Source organism: Oxyura jamaicensis, chromosome 23, assembly GCF_011077185.1.
Source record: "Oxyura jamaicensis isolate SHBP4307 breed ruddy duck chromosome 23, BPBGC_Ojam_1.0, whole genome shotgun sequence".
NCBI lineage: Eukaryota > Metazoa > Chordata > Aves > Anseriformes > Anatidae > Oxyura > Oxyura jamaicensis.
The window spans coordinates 2184268-2191742 of NC_048915.1; the positions used below are offsets into that span (position 1 = coordinate 2184268).

At 46.3% G+C, this 7475-nt stretch overlaps 1 long non-coding RNA gene across 1 annotated transcript; it reads right to left on the reverse strand.

Annotated features, from left to right (window-relative positions):
* Nucleotides 1-1210: 1210 nt before the first annotated feature.
* On the reverse strand, nucleotides 1211-6988 carry LOC118177806. The gene is made up of 2 exons (XR_004755927.1): nucleotides 6838-6988; nucleotides 1211-3778 (listed from the first exon to the last, which is right to left on the reverse strand). It is a non-coding gene; the product is annotated as an uncharacterized LOC118177806 (long non-coding RNA).
* Nucleotides 6989-7475: the final 487 nt, after the last annotated feature.

The following is a 7475-nucleotide window of genomic DNA, read 5'->3' on the forward strand; positions in this document are numbered from 1 at the left end:
GTCAGGCCCTGAGCTCCAGCCAGAATCTCCCAGTCATCTCATTACCAGCATCGTTAAGGGATCCAGAGGTCCTATCAGGCTCAGCACCCTATTGTGCTAGGAGCTGCATACAGACATGGACCCAAAAAAGACTGCTATAAAAAAAAAAAAAAAAAAAAAAAAAAGACAAGACAGATGGAGGCACAGATTTATGGAAAGTCACACAGCAGGTCAGAGACAGCGTTGAAATGAGAGCACGGGCAAGTAGCAGGTCTTAGATTCCCAAATGAATGCTTTTGCTTTGGCACTATGGCACCAGCCATACACTTCATATTGTTCTAGTTCACATACTCTGGCCACCTTGAAACCCAAGCCCAGAAAGCTGCAAACCCTGTTTCAGAAATAGCTGATACAGAGCCATCATGCCTGAAAACAGCCACAAGCCCAAACTGCTGGCTGCTTCTCCCAAAATCCGCAATTCATTAGCATCCTCGGTTTTCAGACTCCCATGACAATTTTCTCTGAAGCTGGGCACCATCTCCAACTCCCACAGCTTTCCCTGGGCTCTGACTCACTCTAACCTTTTCCCAAACCCTCCTTCCTTTGAGAAATCAAGACAAGCTACTGTTGAATCATTCCTTATAAGAGCAGATAGCATTACTGATAGAGGTCATTAATTATTACATCAGCAATCATGCTAAATACGGTTTGTGTTCATTATTACAGTGCTATATTTATGTTAATTTAACACTTATAAATAGTATTAATAGTAATTGCATCAACAATAATACCACAGTTGTGAAATGTTTGTATAGCATCCGTCTGCTCGGAGATGCTCTGTGATAGATAACGCCGCCGCCATCTGGCATTGCTGGGTGTGTTTGGCTTGCACTTATCAGCATGGCAAATCAGGCAGCCGTTTCCATCCTAGGAGCTCCCACTGGTTTTGACATGCCAGCAGCCATAAATCACCTCTAAACGGCTCCTGGAGAGGAAAATGAGAACCCACAGGCAAAAGTTGGGAGCACCAAAACAGAAAGAAAGAGAGCTTCTCACTGCCGCATGCAAAGAGGCCCAGAGAGGGGAGCCTGCAAAACCACAGAGAAAGAGGAGTTACTGCAAACACACAGCCCCTTTCAGAGCACCTAACATTTCAGTTTCAGTTGATTTTAACAGTAGGACTGGAGTGGTCTTTGCTTTGAAAGGAATTCCTCTTTTCCTGGGCCCATGGTGCAGAGCTGCAGGAAAGTGAAGAGGGACTTGCAGAGAAGCTTCCTGGGCAGATCCAGGCTCCTCAGGCAGGAGGTCCTGCCAGGACAGGCAGCCAAAGTGGCCCCCAAGCCTTGTGATCTCTGTTCTGGCTTGCAAAGAGCCCTGAAAATCTCTGATTTCCTTCCAACATTGAGATCCTCAAGCAATGCATTGACTCCTTGCATGTCTTTTCCTAGCTAGAAAGCAGGGACGATGCTGTTTGCTGGCCATTACGGAGCCCTCTATTATACATGGGCAAGTCACTCAAACAGCACTGCAATTTGGGAAGATTCACTTCTGCTTGCGGTAGCCAAGGCAACCTAAAAAGACCTGATTGCTGGAAAGGTCCCAGCCCCTGGCAGCTGGAGGCACGCTTCCGAGCAAGCTGGGCACCCATTTTTGATAATCTCGACCTACAAAGACCAACACCGCAGCAAAACCCAAGCAGAGCTTTTGTGTCGTGCCGAAGGAGATGGTCTCTGCGTCAGGAGCTCCGTGGGATTTGCCCACAAAGAAATCTAAAGCAGAGCAGTTAAATTCCAACATAGACAATGATCTTCCTCAGTGAAAACAGCAGAAATAAGTACTAAATTGAAAGTTTATGTTTATAAACCTCACATGAACAAATCCTTTTATACCCTCTCTGGGTTTTTTATGATAATTTTCTGGGGCTTCTGGAATTTCTGTTTTGAGTCAAAGATAAAAAAAAAATAATAATAACCTTCCTTTTCTTGTTAGAAGTGGCATTTCAAGATTAAAGTATTCATTCCAAGACAAATATCTTTCAAATGTTCCCATCAAACAAGGGAAAAGATTCAGAAAATCCGGCATTTTTCTCTACAGAAAAGAACACTTTTGACAAAATCATCTTTTTCCAATGGAGATGGACTTCTTGTGAAAGTACACCTCATTCTCTCATCCATGTTGCTAAATGCAGCATGATCAGAAAAAGCAGCAAGCCATGGCTCTTCCCCACTCACTGCACACACAATGGCTCACCAGCTAAAATCAGGTGAAATAATGACACACGTGAAGAAAGAAAAAAAGTTTCAAATAAACTCTCCTTTTTCGCTCCTCCCAGCTCAATCGTGAGCTCTTCAAAGTTTCTCCTCTCATTGAGTTGAGTCATTAGTCTTCAGATAAGTGATGCTTGAGCCTTTGATTAAAATTACTGGGGAGCGTCTCTGCATGATTAAAGAGAGATAACACAATAAAAGGAAGAGGACTTTACACCATTATTATGGCAAATAAGTGCAATTCCCAACCTGAGAGCTGCATCAACTTGTCTAATGTAATAAATGCTTCCCCTGTTGGAAACGTGTCAAATTAGACTTCAAGATGTCAGCCTTCAGTTTTCAAAGGCCTTGAAGCTTTACGGGGCACTGCGTGACTGCAAACCTAATACGACGGAGAGCGAGGAGGTGATGCTGTCCCATAGAGCAGGGCACCGAGGGAGCAGAACGTGCTTGTTAGTGGCTGGCGGGCACCAGCCCAACCTCTGCTACATCAGAAAGGTGCAAAAACACATCTTTCACATGCAGGCAGGTGCGGGATGCCAGCAAAAGAAGTCAGGAGAGGGGTCAAGGGGTGGATGTGGGATCGAGGAGAGGCTGGTTTGAGCTGCTCTCACCCACCGGTCTGCCCAGGGAGAGCCACCAGCTCCAGGATCCTTGCAGCGAGCCTCTTTGGGGTCTTGGGTCACACAGCAGGGGACACACCAGAATAGCTCTTTTGTCTAGGGAAGAAGCGTAATTTCCGATTGTATCTAAACAATAATAGTTTAGTGGGAGAAAAAAAAAAAATAGCTCTCAGTGAATTAAAGAAAAAAAAAAAAAGTCATTTTCAGTCCAAAGAGAACATCTACGCAGGAAGTTATTTCAGTATAACTATGTCGTCTGATTCCCTGCTGTAGACAAGCCACGAGTCTCTGCTCTCCTAGCAGAAAGGATCAATCCCTCCCCAGGCACGACGTGGGGCTACATTCCCCATCTATAGGTGTGAAGATAGCTTGTAGAAGTGTAGACAGATAGCTCACAGATGCATCCTATTTGTGGCTTAAAATACACTAGTTTATCATGCAAATGATATGTCAACAGAATAGCTGCATTTGGCAATATTTCCCAAAGTAAATTAAGCAGTTAAACATGCCATGTGTAATATTAAAGAGGTTATGTGTTACATATAATAAGCAGATGAAGCCAAGTTGACAGGAAGCCAGGTTTCCGCAGAAAGCTGAAATTCATCTCAGAGGAACCAAGGTGTGCGCCTCTTTCCACTGGAGCGGCACAGAGGGGATGAGGTTCAGGAAAAACGGGGCTGTGCTTGTGCCAATGCCCCGTGAGGCAATGCAGCCTGAGCTGGAACCCCACAGAGGCTTTATCCTTAAGATGGATGGTCCAGTCTGAGCCTCCCGGTCAGCATTTCAAGAGCCGGTGCACGCCGAGGTCTTGCACTCTGTATTTTTCACAGCTTGAGCTCCGTGCGTCTGGGAACCATTTGCAAGGGTAAAAATAATGCATGATCCAATCTTCTCAAGGCTTTTCACTTCCTGGAGGGTGGAAATACCAGGCAGGGAAAGAAAGAAAGAAAAAGAAAAAAAAAAAAAATCTCTTGGATTATTTCAGCTCCACAAATTGCTCCCTGAGGCAAGTAAATGTTGTAAAAAACATACACAAATATTCAGATTCAGGTTTAACCAAATACCAGGACATTTGGATTTATTCAAGTGTCAGCAGCCCCCAAGCTTTCTTAGTTATTTCAGGCTCCCTTACATCATCAGCAAATGTTTTCTGTTTCACAGAAACTCAAAGTCAATCCTGGGGGCTCCAGGGGCCCGAAAGGAAGAAATGAAAACGTTCCCCGCCTGCCCCATGAACCAGCTCGTTAAACCCCAACCCTCGCGCTGAGCTCCAACGTGCAAACTGCTCCCGTGATTTATGGAGAATCAAAGCTAAACCCCTATTTGTTTACAGGCACAATGCTTGGCTTCAGGGTGTTGTTTTAAAGGAAAGCAATGAAGAAAGACATGGAGATGAGGTCCAGTGCCCCCAGTCCCAGACAGCAGCCCAGACCTCCTCTTCTCCAGCACCTCCAGCCTCTCCCAGGTCCCCTAACCCATCTGGCACCCAGTGTCTCCACCTTACTTTGGCACCTTACTTTGAAGGGAAGGCTCTTTATCTCACTTATGTTTCAAATTTCAAGACCGCCGTGAGCCTTAGGCTAGTGTTTTTCACACATCCTAAAACATCATCCCTGCCCCCCGCACATGCGTGCACGCATTCCTTATGGTCTGCTTCCCCTCAGGGCCTCACAAGTCTGAAGAGATGATAAAATTTCTGTAAAATAGGTGTTTCTGAGGCATTTTCTAACAGTTCATGACCCTGTTTAAACCCCACTGAGGAACACAGTAAGATGCATTGCATAACTCAGAGAAAAAAAAAAAAAAAAAAGAAAAAAAAAAAAAAAAAAAAAAGGATGTTTTGGAGTTTATTGCTTCCAAAACATCTGAGTGATGAGAAATCCAGCACGGCCATCAGCTCATTTCCTTTGCTGTCAAAAACCACCACCCTGCTTCTGGTTGGGCTGTCCTGGCCAAGGCATGCAACCGCTGATGCTCGTGCAGCTTCTGCCTGCCCTGCTGTGAAGCTCTCCGACACGACCACTTCACCTCCCTGCAGGTGTAATGGTGCCGTCAGCCAGCTATTACCGACTCCGTGCTAAATTAAGCAGATCACACTCCTTGATTTGCTCTCTGAGAGGTGTGATTCTCCTTTCATTAGTCTTTTTCTGGCTCTTCTTTGAATCCCCTCCAATATCCCCACACCCTTTTTGAACTGCAGATGCTGTGCCAAGTACGGAGGTTTCACAACCTTCCCACGCAAAACCGGCCACAGGAGTTGCTTGTGTCCATGGGGCTTTCCTGAGTCATCAGTTACCCCATTCTCCACCTTTCTTAGGACTAGAAGGGGACCCCACATACCTAACTTCTAAATGGCCTGGGTTCAACGTGATGAATGGCCTGACATTTGACCGTACCGAAATACTGTGTTTACTTGACCCAGGGCTGCCAAGCAAGCCCGAGGCTCTACACCATTAACTGGAGCTCTGTGAGGGTCTTTGTGCCTCTTTCAACATTTATCAAAGAGGATTTAATGGCTTCTTCTTTTTCTCCCCTGAATCATTGCTAGAGATGCTGAATGGGGTAGGGTCAAGACCAGCCATTTAGGGTCTCCACGAGAAACAAAGATGTTTGATGTGGATTCTCCTTTTAGGACTCCATTTAGAAACCAGTTAAAAACCCCAGCCATTTAATGTGCACCACGTTGATTTTGGATGGCTCCTCTTTATCCATTAGCATGTCCTGTGATACAAAGCCAAAAGCTTTTTAGAAGTTTGACCAACTTAGGAATAAGTGTAGTAGGTGACAGCTGGCCTCCCTTAGACGGATGGGCTTTGAGGACAGAAAGGATTATTATGGCCAGGGTCCGACCTCCTGAGTGACACAGGCTATAAAATTTCATCCATTAGGCTCCTTTGAAAATCCCAACTATAAATCTTTCTGATCCAATCCTTTCCCTACACAGCTCCCCTGGAAACATCAAGGTTGCTCAGAAAGCTCAATAGGATGGATGGTGGTGGGGTTGGGACAGCAGGGTCCGGCTCTGGCCACATTCAGACCTCTCCTACCAGTGCTGACCTAGCAGCAAACTTCCTAGAGCATTCATAGTTTCCACACTGCTAATTTTAGGCCTTTGCTTTCCAACACCCACAGACTTGGAGACACAGCCTGCTGCCTTGCTGCAGCTTAAATGCTTTCTAATGGCCTCAACCCAGAGATTTACACTGAGCCAACTCACTTTGAAACCCTTCCATAAAAACGCCTTCTGCAAACAGATTTGTTTCATTATCATTGGGCCCGAAAGTGCCTGAAGTAACAAACAACTTCAAACTCCTTCAAATTTACTGTGGCACTAGGTTTGCACTTCATTTAAATGAAGTGTACCTGGGTGCACGTCCTGGGGGGGGACAAGGCAGGAAGGGAGCGATGGAGAGCCCCAGTGCAATGTATCAGTGATTATGGTGCAATAAATATTGGATGGAGGATCTATGATAACATCTATTACAGCTTTATGAAATATTGATAGCGTCTGAATACATATTGCCTCCTGAACAGCTCGTTCCGGAGATGTTTAATGAAAGACATCTGTCGTTTTATCCTTGAATCTACATGCAGGCAGAATATAGTCTCCATCTCCACTATAATCTCTGTAAGGGTTTCCAGATCTGCAAGGATAAGGCATGAAATACTTGGGCTCACCTATCTGGAGGGATGGAGGGAAGAGAGATGGAGCCTGCTTTATGCACACTCAGTCTTCCATTTGGGGAAAGAATTAACTCTCTGCCCCTCTAAAATCAATCCCTGCACAAACAGCTGGCTTTAGCGGGACCGATAAAAGGCTGTGTAGGCTGCCATGGCAAAACAGTGGGAGAGAACAGGGCTCCACTGCTGTGCGTGTAACCCTGTGCACAGCACCCTCCCCTGCGTGAACCAAACACACCAGCCCCTGACATAATCCCAAATAAAGGACACGTGGTGTTACTTCTCACCTAGTAAGGCCTCTCCTGGCATGCCCGTGCGTGCACGCACACAAACCCTCCACACGATTACTGCAGTCCTTACACCACTGAATTCACTTCCCTTCTAACACCGATCCCACCCTGCTCAGGTTCTCCCAGCATGGGAAATTGAAGCACACCATCTCCCCACGCACCTTTTGCCAGCGGAGCTGTAACCTCCCTCACACACGAAACCCAGGTGCCCCATCACACGCAGCTGCCTGCAGGTGCAGCTCTTGGCTCGTTTGCAGTGCTTTGTCCCTATTCCAGCCTTGTCAAGGGCAACCTTCACCTTCTGGGTCCATTTGCTCTCTCTCTCTGGATGGGAACACACATTTCTGGTGTTCCTGCCCTGAGCCACAGCCCCAGGTGACGGGACAAACCTTGCAGGTTTACCCCAGCAGCTCTTCTCCCACCCAAACCTGAGGCCAACCCCTCAGTGACACAACAGAAGTGTTCTGGAAAGCAGGCATCATGTGGTTTTGTTCCCAGATCCTAAATAAATATTCACACCTTGGCACTGGTAATAGGACAGAGCAAATTGGGGCAACAGCCACCAGCTTTTCCTGTTCCCTGGGCAGAGCTGATTCCAGCCCATTTAACCCCAGGTTGTGACTGCAGGGCTCCTC